Raw genomic sequence first — 19975 nt, 5'->3', positions numbered from 1 at the left:
ACGGACACCCGGGTGTAAATAGCATTGTTAGCCACGGACACCCGGGTGTAAATAGCATTGTTAGCCACAGACACCCGGGTGTAAATAGCATTGTTAGCGACGGGCACCCGGGTGTAAATAGCATTGTTAGCGACGGGCACCCGGGTGTAAATAGCATTGTTAGCCACAGACACCCAGGTGTAAATAGCATTGTTAGCCACGGACACCCAAGTGTAAATAGCATTGTTAGCGACGGGCACCCAGGTGTAAATAGCATTGTTAGCCACGGACACCCGGGTGTAAATAGCATTGTTAGCTACGGGCACCCGGGTGTAAATAGCATTGTTAGCTACGGGCACCCGGGTGTAAATAGCATTGTTAGCTACGGGCACCCGGGTGTAAATAGCATTTGTAGCTACGGGCACACGGGTGTAAATAGCATTGTTAGCCACGGACACCCAGGTGTAAATAGCATTGTTAGCCACGGACACCCAGGTGTAAATAGCATTGTTAGCTACGGGCACCCCGGTGTAAATAGCATTGTTAGCCACGGACACCCGGGTGTAAATAGCATTGTTAGCCACGGACACCCCGGTGTAAATAGCATTGTTAGCCACGGACACCCCGGTGTAAATAGCATTGTTAGCTACGGGCACACAGGTGTAAATAGCATTGTTAGCCACGGACACCCGGGTGTAAATAGCGTTGTTAGCCACGGACACCCGGGTGTAAATAGCATTGTTAGCGACGGGCACCCGGGTGTAAATAGCATTGTTAGCCACGGACACCCGGGTGTAAATAGGATGCTTTAAGTCTTGTAGAAAGGAACAGTCACAGTGAGTTATGTGCTTTAAATCTGTAGGTGTGTTTTGAACGTGTCTCACTCGTCATGAAGGTAAACAAAGCTTTGTGCTCGAGTGGTCATAAGTACTCACACAATAATTGGAAGAATCCCCAATCTGTTCGTTTCTATTTCACACTACCTTAAAAGATGAAATGCATGAAATTAAAGAATGAACAGAGTGTAATTTCTCCATAACAAGTAAATATTTAATATTCTGCTCTCTAAGAGATCCCTGGCAGGTACTTTCTTCAGTTGATCTCTCCACAGGGGAGTCAGTATGAACTCAATATGGACACAGCGCCAGGAGATGATGTAACGATGGCTTCATTGCATAACATTTGTTTAACATTCTTGCACTTCTATAGTCAGAGCACATACTCCTAGAGGGCTGTTATATATTGTCATCACAGCAGCAGTCATCATTTATGAAACACAGGGTATTTGCCAGTAGATGGTGTTTGGCTCCATTAATGACATTACTTTTGAAAAGAACCGCAGTGCAGGCGGGGATGAAACAAAGAAGACACCATCTGTTGTTCATGCATAACGCAGATGAACAGCTTTCACACCATGAACATGAAGTCGTGCCACTGCAAACATGCTTCATTTAGTCTTCATCATATTACAGTAGCTGAGTGCTTGTTGCTGTGGTAAATCTTCATGGGTTCTGTCAATCAAACAGTGTTGGTGGTACCGTCAGTAATCTTGTCATATCTTTTCAGTTTGTTTTCTGATGAGTAATGGTAGTGAGATCATGCTACACTTTTATTCAAAACACTGCAGAAATGTAAAATGCAAATGCGGTGGAAAAAATACCCAAATTCTTATTGTGAAAACTGTCCATGCACTGAGTATAAGTTGAATGTAACAATGCAGGTGTATTCATTTATAAATTGGGGGCGGCTCAAAGGAACTTGGCGTTGTAGCTGAAGGGTTGTCGGTATAAATCCCAATCCCAAAGAAATAACCCAAAAAAAAACACCAATAAAACTAAATCCTAAGAACTGTTACAGGATTTGTATTTTGGAAAGTATTTTTCTTTTGCTTTTATTATTAGATGTTTTAATATATCATAACTTAGTACTTTTTTCTTAACATAGGTAACATTAAGCTGTCTGTGGCTCTTTCCTGCTGATGCACATGTCCCCTCTGTGGGACTAATAAAGGTATTCTGATTCTGATTCAATATACAAGTGTGGACTGGTAGCTGCAGTGGTGCCAGTTCATTACATCAAATCATCAAATCAAAGTGTATTTCTATAGCACAACATCACATCACACGCATGTCCCAGTTGGCTTTACAGATGAACAAGATGAAGTACCTTAACGTGTAGGACAGACATAGGGTCTTCTTAACCAAGCTCTAACTATAGGCTTGATTAGAAAGGAGGGTCTTCCACACACTGATTTGGACACGGCAGCCTCCCTAATAAAAACAGGCATCGAACCCCCAACTGCTCTTGGCAGCCTCTTCACTGTGGCACCTCTCTATAATGCATGTGTGTGTACTGTACTGTGTGTGCATTTAAAACTGAAACCTTAGGGTATTCGTAAAGTTTCATCTTAATGCTGTCTTCTCATTCTCACATTATTTCCCCTTCTGTGCATTTTCCCCTGACTCAGTCCACTGATCCTTTATTACATGTTACCATAACACCTTGTAAACAGCTGAAGGAACAGGATGCATGGATCTGAGGGGGGTAATGGGCCGTGACCCGTTAATCTGATATTGAAGAAAGATTGATCTTTAATGGTTTATGTCGGGTTGTTTGCATCTGATGATGTGTAAAAGTGGCAAATGCTGCCTGGAGGAGCCTTAATACTACAACTACTTTGGTGTTTTAACTCCCGGGAATTACCTGGCTGACGCGCTATAAGATACCGTTTGTGTTCTCGCTTAAATTAAGAATCGGTAGGCTCGTTTCCAGTTGCAGCATAATACAATTAATTTGTTGTATTAATATAGCTCTTATACTAGACCTGACGGGACACGTAAATGAACAAATGTCTACTTATTGTTATCTGATTAACCATTTAACAAAAAACTGTTGACATGCTCAAACATTGTGCAACATTATATAGAGAAGGGAAGATTCCTTAAATCAGCTAAACTAAAGCTGATATTGAGACACTGGTCAGAAATAATGTAAGAGAACTACACAGCATAATCTGAGTGTGTTGAAGAGGTTAATTTATTTTATTATTTATTCAACTATTTCAACAATTAGACAATTTATACATCCGAGAAACAAACACAATTAGTAGAAGTGGGAAGGCAGAAAGCATATCTTATTCAGAGGTAGCCCTCCCGTTAGTCATCCTGTTGAAGGATAAAGAAAAAAGATAATTCTGTAGTTAAATACGCACACAGATAAACAAAATGCTATATTCAGACACATATGCACACATATACGTACATACACCCAGCGCCATATAGATAGAAGAGTTACGACATCTCCGTTCACTCCAATGGACCAGTTTTTTTTTTACAGCAATGGCGGATCGCGGAGCTCTCAATAGTTCCCCGGAAGTTAGCTTGCCGCTGACTTGCGGGGCTATCTCATGGGCTATCTGCGGCTAGCAGCGCAGTAGAGTTGCAGCATAATAGACCGTTCGTGTTGGACTTTTAAAGGTAAGAAGACGTTTAAAGTAGTGCTGTCAAAATTATCGCGTTAATGGCGGTAATTAATTTTTTGAATTAATTGCGTTAAAATATTTAACGCATTTCACGCATGTGCAGAATGGCCCGCCCCATACGTGCCACCAGTGGCAGCGCCAGGGTATGGCTGGGGTAGGCTACACCCATACCAAGAAATGGCTTAGCCCCACCATGAACAATGATGTTAAAGTAAGCAAAATAAAGTCTGCCAACTCGCGCGGAGTAAATTGCACAGACAGCAGTTAGTAAGATTGATTTCAGTAGCCACGGTTTTGAAAACGTTGTCACGTAGTGATCGTCTTCTCAATAGAACATCTTTGATAACGGCGTGGTCTTGTTGCAGGAAGTCCGACGGAGAATACTCTTGCTGTAGTACAGGGCAGAGCAATATAATAGTAATAATATGGCTCTGGTACAGGGGTGCACATAACTGGTACGCAGGTTATGTGCGTAATCTGAAATGTGTACCGTCACTTGTGTCACAAAGCGCATTTGCGTACCGACGTACTTGTGAAGCTTTTCCAGAAGGCGGTTAGATCACCGGACGACAGAGTCGGTCTCCGTGTGCACAGACAGGGCTGCTGTTAACGTCGGTCTGTACAACGGAACTGTGCCAAAACTACGCCAACCGGCTGCGGAGGGAGACTCCCCCCTTCACTGGAGAACTGCGCTAAAACAGCTGATCACAACGTTCACACTCTGTGGTCACGAAGTACTCCACTAGCCCCCCCCCCTGTCGGGTGTACTCCCCCGTTGATGGAAATCAACACGTAATGAATTAAGACCCCACGGTTTGATGATTGATAGGTGTGTGGGCTGGCTTTCATTTTGACACGCAGAAAAATGTTATAATAAACATAGATACTGTATGTTAAATTGATATATCCGCCTTCTTTCATTTATCTTTCCATTCCCACAACAATATACATAAATAAATGGCATATTTTGGACATAGTTCGAATGGTGATTAATCATGATTAATTAATTTTTAAATTGTGATTAATCTGATTAAAAATTGTAATCGTTTGACAGCCCTAGTTTAAAGATGTATATTGCGGACATTATCAGCACATCTGAGTCAAATTAACATGTGTATTAAAGGATGTTAGTGGATTCCGTGAAGATTATCCCTAAATCAGTAGATTTATGGAACGTTTACAGATAACAGATTAGGCTAGGATTCCGGATAACGTTAGCAACACACGTTAACCACGAACAGCCTATTAATCCGTTCTCTTAATGTTATTTCTTCCAACGTTGTGGAATTAGAGAAAAGGGGCTTCTTAACGTGCTTTTATCCGGGGTGGAGGGAGTTACATATTCGTTCAATATAACATTGGGGCGTGTGATTGTAGTGGGTGGAGGTACTGATATGAGGATATCCATTTTGGAGTTCAAGCTAGTATCATATAATTAACGTTACACAATAATAAGGAAGAGAGCTGCATATTTGAGATTCCAAACAGTAAACAAAAACGTAATTTATGGGTGAGTGTTTTTAGCAGAGCCATATCATGTCCTTGTGATTCTGTTGATTATTACCTGTCTGTATTATGTAGCAGCTCAGCTGATGTTGGATTGATGGCAAAGGGAGAGGGACTTAAGTGAGAGTGCAAACATAAGGTACGTTTAAATATATATATATATAGATGTATTTAACCCTTTATCCTGTCTCCCTCTTTCAGAACAAGAACCCCAGGGCCCAGGAGTTCAAAACGTTTAATCTCAATCAGATCCGATCAGATTTTGAAATCCCATTTTTTGTGATCCTGGATCAGACAAGTCGGACAAATGTTGTCCCTGGAGTTCAAAGCAATTCAGGATAGGATCACCCTGATCCAGATTACGACTTTTCAAGATGACTAGACCCTTAATATCAGTGCTTTAATCCTATTGAGCGCCATCTAGTGGACATGAAAAATAACACAAGGAAGACAAGAGACCACATTGCAGACATCTATTGTCCGCAATTACTTTTGAAAGGTGATGACAGATGATGGACTTTTTTTTTGTTGAAGATATTTTTTATTTAATCTAAATTACATTTGTGATTGACAATCTTTGTTGTGATACTTTTATGAGCATAAACATTTATGTCATCAACATTTGGTTGAAAACAAAATAGGCCACAAACGTGAGCAAAAAATGGAAAAATAAAATGTATTTCCGATGAAGGCTAAAAATTGTGTATTATTTAAGTTAACACACTTTGCCATCTAATTTAAATTGAAACATATTTTAAAATAAATTGTACAGTACATTTTGCTCTGGTAATCCACCCCTCTGGTGGGATCAGGATAATCCAGTTGTTTGGGATCAAACTGATCCCAATCCTGTGCTGTCGGTTTGAACTACCCGTTTTGAAGATTTGATCCAGATTAAAGCTTGGATTGGATTTCCTGATCTGATCGGATATCAAAGTGATCCTAATCCTGATTTTTGGTTTTGAACTCCCCAAAATCCAAATCTGATCTGATCAGATAGGGATTAAAAGTGTTGAACTCCTGGGCCCAGGGGATTCAATGGAGCCTGAAGACCTGCACTGAGACCCTCACCCTGCACCTGAGTCTCAACTCCCAGAGTTCTGCAAGCCTCTCCCTGTTCCTTATTTTGATTAAACAGACGTTAAGCTTCCCAATGGTGAGGTCTTCGTTTTGTGAAAAATATGATTACCTCACATATGTTGTTGCTGTTGTTGTCTTTTGCGATAGTTACATTTCTCCTGCTGACTTGAGCCAGCCATTCTTTGCTCCTCTCTGTGTCAGTGGGGAAGCTTCACATGTGTACTCCTTTCTCTGAGCGCTTGGAGCATCCCCAGGCAGCACAGCAAACCATGGGGGAGACGATATGCCAGGACTACACAGAGGAAAAGGCACAGACAAACTGCATGATATGCTATTCCATTCAATTCCATTTATTTACAATGGATGTTCCTAAAACAACACATTTAACATCAACATCATGCTGCTGCTGCTAGCCCTTTGACTCATTGTGCTGTGAGTTGACAATCATTGATAGGCACCTGGGGGTCTCCTGTCCTTTCTGAAAGTCATAAAGATTACATTAGTCATTTAGATTACTTGTGTCCTCAATTACCAGGGGATTACTGAAACCACCATGAATTAAAGAAATGGTAGAATGTATCTAATCAGAATTTTGAAACCTTCCTTCCCTCCTTCTAAATATATCAATACACATTAGGATGTGATGCTCCTGACTACCATACAGGTTTAAGAAGATAATATGTGTTTTAAAGAATTCAAAGCAATACACAACAGGCTCTGTAACCAAGGCAATGCTAGCCTAACATGTATATGTTAACAGGTAAGATAGCTGTTCACACTATGTATATTTTTCTACTTCTTGTAATGCTATTTTATTTTTATTTAAGATGTTTACATTTCCGATTGTTTGATTCTAGTCTTTTAACTGTCTCATGTGCGATGCCTTGTCTTTTGCTGCTGCAGCGTAAACATTTCCCCATTTGGTATCAATAAAGTACTAAAAAGTATTGTTAGCTATATTTTATCTTAATCCTCAAATATTAGCAAATGTTACTTTAAAAAAAAAAAAAAAAACATTGATGTGACTACATACACATATCGATATGTTGTATAAATATTGCAAATCAAAACCTTTATTGACCACTAATTACCAAAAATCGTAGTTCTATCTCCTGTTATCAATGCATTCACATTGCCCGCCATGAACTTCCGGGAACGATCCTCGTCTACATGAACCACGTGACGATAACCGTTTTGGGACTTCCGTTGTCGTAACTCTTCTATCTATATGGCGCTGCATACACCCATTCCCAGGGTGAAAAGAAAATAATAAAGTCAACCCTTCTTTTGCACGAAACAGAAAATGATGCATTATGTATCTACTGTATTAGCAAGCAATTATCTATGTAAACATCCAGTGGACACAGAGCTACATTATTCAGTTGGCGTCCATTTTCTTTTAACCTTTTTAACTCTGGTGTTGTCTCCTGAGAGATATATCTGACTCTTAAACTGCTACAAGCTCCATTTTCATCTCTAGCTACCACTTATTTAACCCGTCTTAATTTGGTGAGCTCCAGTCGGGTTTATCAGAATATGCTTTGCAGAAAAAAGAGCTTAAGTAAATGCAGCATTAATCCAACTTGGATCCAAAACAGGCAACAAATCTGCATATGGGCAGCATGTAGATTTGTCACTATATAAGCAATAATGTTTACATAGTGACTTGATTTGTTTGTTAATAAACAAAATATTGATTAGTGCCGCTTTGAACGTGCATCCTGAACGTTAGCTTATTTCACTGCTGCATCCCGGCCTGCCTTTTTGTGAGATGCATGAGAACAAAGCAACAATAGCCATTTTAGAGAGAGAGGGGAAAGCAAGAGCTATCAGCACTCAAAGACCAATTGGCTTTTATCCATTGATGCCGTATGCATCGGCGGCGGCGGCATATGCGAGGCATTTCTCTGAAGTCAGGACGGCATTATTAAGTCAAATTAAGCCCTGAAGCTGAGTGCTTGACCCTTTCTTGCCGGGGGGATGCTATCTCGTTGTGCCGCATTAGGAGGCCCAATTGATCCCGTCTACATTTTAAATAAGGCCATTTCTGGACTCTCACCAAGAGGCTCACCCACCCTGAGATCCTCATTAACACTCCCCCCTATCTCACGCTGTCATCCTCGCACATTATTCGCTCCCCCACGCCTGTCGTCTTATAGCACGCTGTCGCAGTGTTGCTATTTCTTTTTTTCATTTCTGTCCATTGGGCGCCTTATCTTGCCTCAGTTCACCCGTCGCTGTTTTCCCCCAGCCTTCTCCTCCCTCTCTATTTTCGTCTGTTTGGCTCTTAGTGAGTCTGAGGGAGAGACTGAAAGGGAATTACAGAGTCCTTGGTGTCATTGAAGCCACTGAGAGTGACAGAGCAAAGAGAATAATGAGCCCTCCATCCTTCTCCTCAGACCCTCTCTGGGTCTTTTTGTGGTTCAAAGGTCATTTATCTTGGTACTTTGGGGACGGTGACACACTCTTTCCCCATGACTCACCCACAGACACATTTGAGTTAAATGAAACTAATTAGCTACACATTTTGGATGATGGATTTTAGGCTCCCATTCTAGTAGCAATTATGGAGTTTCAGGACTATTGATTTATTTTTTCGGAGTCCAGCTACAGCAGATTGTGTTGCCAGGAGGAACAACTATAGAAGTTTACTGTATAACCCCGGGTAATTATTGTCAGAAAAGTGCACTGCAAATCATCAAATTATTTCTCTGCACACAGCCATTGATTGTTTGTGGCGTTCAACTCATCATCAGCTTCGACAGAGTATCCATTCATCAACAGGCAGCCTATATTTGAAGCTCATACAATGCACTGCCGCGGGATATTCGCTGCGTTAAGCAAGCAAGAAACTGGATGGAATATGCTGAGTATGCACGACTTTCAAAATCAATGGCATAAATATGACTTAAACATGCAAACCATAACAACGTGGACGTTGTAGCAGTGTGGCAAAACGAGATTTTCTACACTGTATTACAATAACAATAACTGCACAATGACTTAACATGAGAGTCTATGGGACGATTTCCCTTCGATTCTATTGGCTCTAACGGTCAGGAAAAGATGTCAAAATCGAGCAAGGGGGGCCAGAGATATGGAAAATCCACCCAAATGACCCCAGAAGAGGTTTTCTTTGCTAAATCTTTCTAAAAAGGTCAAATATCACTTGTTTTGCATCAATCTTGATACAGGGTACTTATTATATGTTGTACTTTGGATTCCTAAAGCCTTTAGTCTACTAACCCATCATCCAAGGTTAGTTCTCACCATACAGTAAGTACACAATATATTTTGGACGGACACTATAATTTACAGTTGTTTACTATGTTCAATCTGAATTTTCTTTAAAATAAAAAACATCTATATTGATTCTGACTTTTCTACATCCAACTCACAGGTTTATCATTACTTTGAGAGAAAAGATTATTCATTTAATCCTTTTAGAAGGGAAGATATGGTCATTTGTTCTGGAAATGTCATTTTCGAGCCTGACACCTGAAAAACAGGCTTTGGGCTTAACAGATTAAAGAGTATGCTCGGTTTCAAGTGTATATCAGTATGTAGTGTATCTACTTTAAAGAGTCCTCTCCTGCTGATGTCCAGGTGTATATCAGGATGTAGTGTCTCTACTTTAAAGAGTCCTCTCCTGCTGATGTTCAGGTGTACATCAGTATGTAGTGTCTCTACTTTAAAGAGTCCTCTCCTGCTGATGTTCAGGTGTATATCAGGATGTAGTGTCTCTACTTTAAAGAGTCCTCTCCTGCTGATGTTCAGGTGTATATCAGTATGTAGTGTCTCTACTTTAAAGAGTCCTCTCCTGCTGATGTTCAGGTGTATATCAGTTTGTAGTATCTCTACTTTAAAGAGTCCTCTCCTGCTGATGTTCAGGTGTATATCAGTATGTAGTGTCTCTACTTTAAAGAGTCCTCTCCTGCTGATGTCCAGGTGTATATCAGGATGTAGTGTCTCTACTTTAAAGAGTCCTCTCCTGCTGATGTTCAGGTGTACATCAGTATGTAGTGTCTCTACTTTAAAGAGTCCTCTCCTGCTGATGTTCAGGTGTATATCAGTATGTAGTGTCTCTACTTCAAAGAGTCCTGTCCTGCTGATGTTCAGGTGTATATCAGTTTGTAGTGTCTCTACTTTAAAGAGTCCTCTCCTGCTGATGTTCAGGTGTATATCAGTATGTAGTGTCTCTACTTTAAAGAGTCCTCTCCTGCTGATGTTCAGGTGTATATCAGTATGTAGTGTCTCTACTTTAAAGAGTCCTCTCCTGCTGATGTTCAGGTGTATATCAGTATGTAGTGTCCCTACTTTAAAGAGTCCTCTCCTGCTGATGTTCAGGTGTATATCAGTATGTAGTGTCTCTACTTTAAAGAGTCCTCTCCTGCTGATGTTCAGGTGTATATCAGTATGTAGTGTCTCTACTTTAAAGAGTCCTCTCCTGCTGATGTTCAGGTGTATATCAGTATGTAGTCACTACTTTAAATAGTCCTCTCCTGCTGATGTTCAGGTGTATATCAGCATGTAGTGTCTCTACTTTAAAGAGTCCTCTCCTGCTGATGTTCAGGTGTATATCAGTATGTAGTGCCTCTACTTTCAAGAGTCCTCTCCTGCTGATGTTCAGGTGTATATCAGTAGTGTCTCTACTTTAAAGAGTCCTCTCCTGCTGATGTCCAGGTGTATATCAGTATGTGGTGTCTCTACTTTAAAGAGTCCTCTCCTGCTGATGTTCAGGTGTATATCAGTATGTAGTGTCTCTACTTTAAAGAGTCCTCTCCTGCTGATGTTCAGGTGTATATCAGTATGTAGTGTCTCTACTTTAAAGAGTCCTCTCCTGCTGATGTTCAGGTGTATATCAGTATGTAGTGTCCCTACTTTAAAGAGTCCTCTCCTGCTGATGTTCAGGTGTATATCAGTATGTAGTGTCTCTACTTTAAAGAGTCCTCTCCTGCTGATGTTCAGGTGTATCTCAGTATGTAGTGCCTCTACTTTCAAGAGTCCTCTCCTGCTGATGTTCAGGTGTATATCAGTAGTGTCTCTACTTTAAAGAGTCCTCTCCTGCTGATGTCCAGGTGTATATCAGTATGTGGTGTCTCTACTTTAAAGAGTCCTCTCATGCTGATGTTCAGGTGTATATCAGTATGTAGTGCCTCTACTTTCAAGAGTCCTCTCCTGCTGATGTTCAGGTGTATATCAGTAGTGTCTCTACTTTAAAGAGTCCTCTCCTGCTGATGTTCAGGTGTATATCAGTATGTAGTGTCCCTACTTTAAAGAGTCCTCTCCTGCTGATGTTCAGGTGTATATCAGTATGTAGTGTCTCTACTTTAAAGAGTCCTCTCCTGCTGATGTTCAGGTGTATATCAGTATGTAGTGTCTCTACTTTAAAGAGTCCTCTCCTGCTGATGTTCAGGTGTATATCAGTATGTAGTGTCCCTACTTTAAAGAGTCCTCTCCTGCTGATGTTCAGGTGTATATCAGTATGTAGTGTCTCTACTTTAAAGAGTCCTCTCCTGCTGATGTTCAGGTGTATATCAGTATGTAGTGCCTCTACTTTAAAGAGTCCTCTCCTGCTGATGTTCAGGTGTATATCAGTAGTGTCTCTACTTTAAAGAGTCCTCTCCTGCTGATGTCCAGGTGTATATCAGTATGTGGTGTCTCTACTTTAAAGAGTCCTCTCATGCTGATGTTCAGGTGTATATCAGTATGTAGTGCCTCTACTTTCAAGAGTCCTCTCCTGCTGATGTTCAGGTGTATATCAGTAGTGTCTCTACTTTAAAGAGTCCTCTCCTGCTGATGTCCAGGTGTATATCAGTATGTGGTGTCTCTACTTTAAAGAGTCATCTCCTGCTGATGTTCAGGTGTATATCAGTATGTAGTGTCTCTACTTTAAAGAGTCCTCTCCTGCTGATGTTCAGGTGTATATTAGTGTGTAATACTTTGAAAAGTGCTATTATGCATAATGGTTACTTTTGAAATGTTGAGTACATTTTGATGATATTACTTTTGTACTTGAATTCAACATATGATGCTCATCTTCATAGTCTGCTCTGATTGGTTAGCTGCCGGCTCTGTTGTGATTGGTCATCCGCTTAGAGATGTCATAATAAGGCCTCTTTAAGCTGGTATCTCATTTAACGTATAAAGTACTAACAACAATATCACATATAATCATCTCCTAAACATTTCGTTCTTTTTTCACTGCATCCTTTCTTTGACATCCCCTTTTTGAACTATAGTCGGAAAGCCAAACATGGAAAGATTACCGCAGGATGTAATAAACCTTATCTGTTCGATGCAAACTGGATTACAAAGGACAGAAATACCTCCGCATGGCTTATCATGCTAACATCGTGCAGATTGCAGCAATTGATTTTGAATAGCATGTTGCTCGAGGAGGCCCATTCGGAGTCAAAGCAGATGGTGATAGTGGAGAGGTGGAAGTAATTAGAATGGCTAATCCTCGGCGAGGTGGTGTTTTGACGCCTTCTCGACTACAGCAACGCTCACACAATAACTCACGCAAGAGGAACAATAACACACTAACGCGAGCTTTCAATCACTGTGTACCATTTTATCTAGCTCACATTGTCATGATGGGTTCATTTTGCAGCTTGGCGCAGTGACAAAAACCTGAGGGCACAATTAGCAGACAAAGTGTGGTTATGACTCTGGACTCAGTGATGACTGCAGTCAGGGTGGTTTCCATAGTGATACTGGTTAATTAGTTAGGAGAGAGGTTAAATATAACAAAAATACATTTACTCAAGTATTATTTTCCCATACTTGAACTTTACTTGAGTATTTACATTTAAAGCTACTTTTGTACATCTTGGGGTAACATAGTGTACATTTCAGTCCATTACATTCATGTAACACTCATAGTAACTAGGTATTCTTTACATTTAAAACACATGGCATTTGTAATATAATGATGCAGTACTTTACTCTTTATGAAGTCAGTATTTAAAAGAAATCTAAGGTGGCTAAACATTGAGAAACCAACACATTTAAAAGCTCTTACGATGTATTTTTAAGTGATAAAACACAATAATATAATACTTTGAAAAGAGCTTTTGCGCATAATGTGTACTTTTACTTTTGAGTACATGATAATACTTCCGTACTTCTACTTAAGTTGAAATGGACATTTTTGCTCATCTTCATATTCTGTTCTGATTGTTGTGATCAGTTTTGTGATTGGTCAACCGCTTCAAGATGTCCCGCGCCTTAGCCTATCACGTACAATGTGTTGGAGCGCTAGTCAATAGCAACACAAGTGTTACATAGTGATGTCACTTTGAAGTAGGGCTGCACGATATAACGTGTCGTGACGATAATCGCGATATGCATGTACATCGCAGGACATGCGATTCTTTTTTTTTTTACGACGCGCAATATTAAGTAGGCAAATGAACTCAAACACGTCATGTTATAATTATTTTGCTGCTTGCTACAAAAGGAAAACTTGCGCGGCTCTCATGTCAGGGGCACTTGAGAGAGCAAACCACCGATCACAATCAAATCTCCAAAGCGAACGGACCCGGAGATTAAAGGTAAAAACATTGAATAAAGTAGTTTCATGTGTTTCTCCAGTTCGGCGCTGCTAACCGAGCTAGCTCAGCTTGTTGCTCAGATAACTTAAGATCCAGACGTCCTTGACTAAAATCCTTCATCCGGTTAAATATAGTTAAAACAAATATCAAGTGTATAGCATTAAAGTCCAAGAAAAGACGGTTTGCGGACAAAAAAAACTGTCTTTTCTTCAATTCCTGTATTTTGTTCATATCGCAGGGAAAAAATATCACAATCAGTTTTTTCAATATTGTGCAGCCCTACTTTGAAGGTAATAAACAATGGCGGCATTTTAGACGAGGGGAGTGTGTGGGAGAGAAACCTAGCCTTTGCAGACCATTTACATGCACTAAAACCTATATTAAACACTAGAGGAAAAGGAACACTCCCAAAAGCATAATAGGGCCTCTTTCAGTAATGTGGAATTCAGGACTAGTATTAGAGGATCTGAGTGCTTCTTCCTCCTCTGCTCTGGTGGGTCCAGTTCCTCTAAATCTGCCCAGAGCACATTACTGTTTGTTGTTCAGGGGTAAATTTGTCTAAAAATCTGAACTCAATTACATTTTTTTCTTAGGAAACTTGTATGATGTGCATATTTTTTGATAGATTCTGTTTTCCCTCATAGCTCCCAGTTGCTGCTTTTTTACTCGGAGGCACTATTTGCCACACGCCTCATTATTTAGTGCCTCTTTGCCTCTGTCTGGTATGCACACATTACTTTTATGAAAGATGGCACACACCTACAGTATGCCTATACCTTCTCCATTTACTCTGTGAGGCTGTAAATCAAGATGCGAATGGTAGTTTTAGTGGCCCATAAAAAGATAGATACAAGACATTATGTTCATTGTACTGTGCATCAAGCAACATGTGAGCACACCTGTGTGGTCACTACTTCCTGTTGTCGGTAGATGGTAGCTGTTACGTCTCGGCTGAGTAACTGTTTATATTCAAATTGCACGACCTTGAGGAAAATGCGGCTCCGGCTGGCCATTGGGAGCTTAGTGGTGTGTGCGATAGATCGCTGCGGTACATTAAACAAGCAATGAGGTACACGGAGCATTGTCGTAAACGAGATTTAACCTCCGAAGTGTGACTTTAGTGCGTCTCATTGTGACGCCATCATTTTAATATTGGCAGACAGGGCTGGAAAGGTGCCATGTGCAGCTAATAACTGTCACAAGTCTATGCGATCTGAATGGTAAATTAACTGCATTTATTGAGTGCTTTTTCCAGTCTTCTCGACCCCTCAAAGGACTTTTACATACACGTCAGCATTCACCCATTCATACTGAGGCAAAGGCTAACATTCACACACACACATGCACACACACACACACACACACACACACACACACACACACACACACACACACACACACACACACACACACACACACACACACACACACACACACACACACACACACACCGTTGGTCATGGATTCGCAGCAATTTGGGGTTAAGTATCTTGCCGTGGGATACATCAACCACCGAGCTTCCAATTGGAGGAAGAACAATTACTGAGGCATCGCCAGGGTTGTGAGGGTTACTTTAAAAATGTATTCTGTTAGAATTACTTGTTACTTATAAAAAAAAATTGAAAATTGAATATACCAAATACCAACAATACCAAATATACCAAATACCAAAAATACCAAATATACCAAATACCAAAAATACCAAATATACCAAATACCAAAAATACCAAATATACCAAATACCAAAAATACCAAATTGAAATATATAAAAGTAATGTGATCTGATTCATTTACTTAATATCAAATGCAAAGAAAATACATACAAGAGAAAGTACATTTAAATAAGATGTTTTCAACTCAAGTGTATTATAACTAACGGCCCGTCCACACGGCGGCGTGCGTTGAAGCTTCAACGCTTCTGCCCATTCACTTTGAATGGGGGGACGTCACGCTTTGCCGAACTGCATTGTGGGAGCGTTGCTCGCTTCAGAAGTTGAGCAATGTTCAACTTTTGATCAAATCATATGCCAGTACAAGCTCTAGCCAATCAAACCGCGTGCTTGTGTGTCCGGGGCGGGAGATTCATGTGATTGGTTGTTGGTCGAACCCTTTGGATTCTCCACACATAGCGTTGTGTGTTCCTTCCAAACAACTCAGCTTTGGTTTCATCTGTCCACAGAATGTTTTGCCAGTAGTGCTGTGGAACATCCCGGTGCTCTTTTGCAAACTTCAAACGTGCAGCAATGTTTTCTCTGGACAGCAGTGGCTTCCTCCGTGGTGTCCTCCCATGAACTCCATTCTTGTTCAGTGTTTTACGTATCGTAGATTCGTCAACAGAGATGTTAGCAAGTGCCAGAGAGTTCTTTAAGTCTCTAGCTGACACTCTAGGACTCTTCTTCACCTCATTGAGCATTCTGTGCTCTTGCAGTCATCTTTACAGGACGGCCACTCCTAGGGAGAGTAGCAACAGTGCTGAACTTTCTCCATTTATAGACAACTTGTCTTACCGTGGACTGATGACCATCAAGGCTTTCAGAGATACTTAACCCTTTCCAGCTTTATGCAAGTCAACAATTCTTAATCGTAGGTCTTCTGAGAGCTCTTCTGAGCGAGGCATGGTTCCCATCTGGCAATGCTTCTTAAGAATAGCAAATTCAAAACTGGTGTGTATTTTTTATAGGGCAGGGCAGCTTTAGCCTCTTAAGCCCAAAGCCTGTTTTTCAGGTTTCAGGCTCGGAAATGACATGCCCAAAACAAAGGACTATAACTTAACTTCTAAAAGGGTTATATGAATAATTTCTTTTATCAAAGCAAGGTCACATCTGTGAGTTGGATGTAGACGTGTCAGAATCAATAAAGATGTGTCAGTAAATCCAGATTGAACATAGTAAAAAAGTGTAAATTCTTGTCTCTGCCCAAATAAAACCCATTACTTATAGTGAAAAGTAAACCACCCTTGAATGATGGGTTAGTAGCCTAAAAGCTTTAGGAATCCAAAGTATAACATATAATAAGTACCCTGTATCAAGATTGAGGCAAAACAAGTGAGAATTGACCTTTTTAGAGAGGTTTAGCGAAAAAACTTTATACAAACCCTGAATGTTACAGTATTACTCCAGTAAGTCATAACAGTTCTTTTTGGAAGTGAAGCACAGAGGGACCTGCCACTTCCTGCAGCACACAGGTGTCTTCACCCTTCTGTTGCCAGCATCAGAGCACCTCCTGCAGTACCTCCTGACCTTGGTGGCATCTTCCCCATAATACTCGGGCATCCAGAAGCCATATCCTCATCGCCTTCCTCACTGTGGAAACAAATGTGGAAAAAACAAATAGATGAATTCTCTTTCAAAAATGTAACTCAAATCAAAAATTATTTCTCTACAACAACATCTAACATCAATTTTGAGTTTGTGAAATAACATTATATCACTCAAAATGTATACCGTGTAAATTATGTGAGACGGGGCTCATATAATCTTTTCAATATTTAATAATATTCCGTCTGTCATATATTTATATTTTATATATATGCATGTGTGTATACATATATATATATATATATATATATATAATAATTGTAATAATTGTAAGTCGCTTTGGATAAAAGCGTCAGCTAAATGAAATGTAATGTAATACCGTGTTAAATTCAACATGTATACGTCTTGTTTATTTCAACAACAAGAACAAGAAACGGCATCCATCTTCTTTATTTGTTGTTGAGTGTGTGAAAGAACATTATATCACAAGATGGATTCCGTCGTGTTATTGTCACGTGTGTGAAATTATTATAGATGAATACACTCTTACGGCCCGTCTACACTACAGGCATCGAAAAATGCTTTCAACGCTTCGCCCATTCACTTGAATGGGGTGACGTAGAAGATTTTTAAACTTCGCCGAACTGCATTGTGGGGAGCATGGCATGGCTTTGCAAGCATCACGAGCATCTATCAGCATCAAAAGTTGAACAATGTTCAACTTTTGAGGCTCGATGCTTGGCATCAGCCAATCAAATCCCGCGTATGCAAATCTGACAGTACAAGCGCTAGCCAATCAAACCGCGTGTATGCTGTGAGAGACTACGCAGGTCATTTCCTCATATTCAAAAAAATGGAGCGGTAGTGAATCACCCGATGCTGTATGATCAGTCTCTGTTCATCTACCGGGATACAAACCGGAGGAGCGAGGCATGGAGGGAGGTGGCAGAGACAGTGGGTGAAACTGGTAGGTTTTCGCCTGTTTGGGGATTTTATATCCAGTTTACTTCGTTTTAACATTGCTATTGCTTTGTATGCCGGGGGCGGGCGGGAGATTCCCGATTGGTTGTTGGTCGCCTTGGGCGCGAGAAATCGCCAAGCCTCAGACACGCCCGGCTTCAAGATGTTTTGATGAAATAGAAATAGCAATTGCCCGTTTTTTTCATGGGCTCATTTAGAGGCTTCTTGTGAGGCTTCTTCTTCGGAAAACATTTTTTTTTTTTTCGTATCGTCAGTTAAGCAAGTTTCCTCCGGTCAGATGGGTATGGAATATTAATAGTTTCATGAATGACAGTTCAGATACTGTTGCTACATATATAGCATTTTCGGACCCGAGCTCGAGTCCGTGGGGCTTAAGAGGTTTTAACCAACACCTCCAATCTCGTCTCATTGATTGGACTCCAGGTTGGCTGACTCCTGACTCCAATTAGCTCTTCAAGAAGTCTTTAGCCTAGGGGTTCACATGCACTGTGAATGTTTACATGGTGTGTTCAATGAAAACATATAATTGTTTGTGTGGTATTAATTTAAGCAGACTGTGTTTGTCTATCGTTGTGACTTAGATGAAGATCAGAACACATTTTATGACCAATTTATGCAGAAATCCAGGTAATTCCAAAGGGTTCACATTCCTTTTCTTGCAACTGTATCTGAAAAGCTGACAAACAATGCTCTCTAGATTTTTAGTAACATCACGTTTTTTGTATGTAACTATAAGGGAATACAGTTACCTTTTGTCTTTGTATCTGGATTACATAATCCTGTAATCTGTTACTCCCCAAACCTGGCCATAGCCACCCATCTCCAATATTAAAACTACTATTCTTTTCACCTGCTGAAGGTACACTTTATATATTTGCACATTTAATACACATTAGCAATACATATTAAGTGTCCATAGCTTTGGGTAAATGTATACGCAGAATCAGGAACACAAAAACACCATATGGTCATAGGAGAGTCAAATATAGCTAATAATCTGCAGCACATAATGATCCACAAATCAAGGCATTCAGTGCGTCTGCCTCACGGTGACGAGGAAGTGTCTGAAGCAGATGTCTGCCGCCTCAGCGCTGTCTGCAGACATTAAAAACACTGACAGAGCTGACATCTGCTGCTATGACAGGTGTACGAGTTTACTTTCATGAGCTGCACGATATACAAAGTCACATGATGTGTTTGGGCTCAGCGTGAATTTTTGTTGAAAGTTTGTGCCAAAACATGAGAGTAATGTTCAATAGCGGATTATTAGTTACACACAGAGTGGGAGAATAACAGATAGATGCTTCCTTTTGCAGAAGAAGAAGAAGCTGTTAGTCCAACTTCATTTTTTAGTTTTAATCCCAAAACTGAATTTGGCCAAAAGTGTTTAAATCCCCCGCCTTTTTAATGATGTGTCGGCTTATTCTTTACAACGCGGATGTGGTGTCAAAACACTGACACTTCCTCTTTAGAAACAGCCGCTAACATCTTTAAAACTTTGCAGGAGTTTACTCTCATTAACTTGGAAACTCTTAATCTTTTAGAGGATTAAATATAGAGACTAATCCACGTCAATGACCAGCAGAAGTTCAACTCGAAAGTTCAAAAGAAAACGGCAAAATATTCCAAATAATCCTGATTTAATTTAAGTTTTTTTTTGACAGCGTCATTACTAACTGTTTTTTTATCTTGCTGAAACATTCACTCTATATTTAAAAATACCGAACTGGCAAAAATAAGTACTTTTAATGTTGATTTTAATGTCAATTTAAGAACTATTCAACCACAAACACCATCAAAACCAATTAGTGAGTTTCCTAATAAGGCTAAGTTGTACTGACCTCTTGACCCTGTCAGTTTTGATGTCTTGGTTTTATGAAACAAAGCATATTGTATTTCATTCGGGTACATATTTCCTTACAGGACGTCTATCTCTGATGTTCTTCCATCGTCATCACAATGACCCAAATACACATCATCATATTATGATAATATCCTCATGTTCAGATCCTACATTACATTACATTTAGCTGACGCTTTTATCCAAAGCGACTTACAATTACCGATTACATGGACATTCTGCCTTACTCAAGGGCACACTAGTGGTGGTGTTCCTGGCGGGATTTGAACTC

The sequence above is a fragment of the Pseudochaenichthys georgianus genome, chromosome 16, assembly GCF_902827115.2.
Source record: "Pseudochaenichthys georgianus chromosome 16, fPseGeo1.2, whole genome shotgun sequence".
Lineage (NCBI taxonomy): Eukaryota > Metazoa > Chordata > Actinopteri > Perciformes > Channichthyidae > Pseudochaenichthys > Pseudochaenichthys georgianus.
This window is presented reverse-complemented; position numbering follows the sequence as displayed.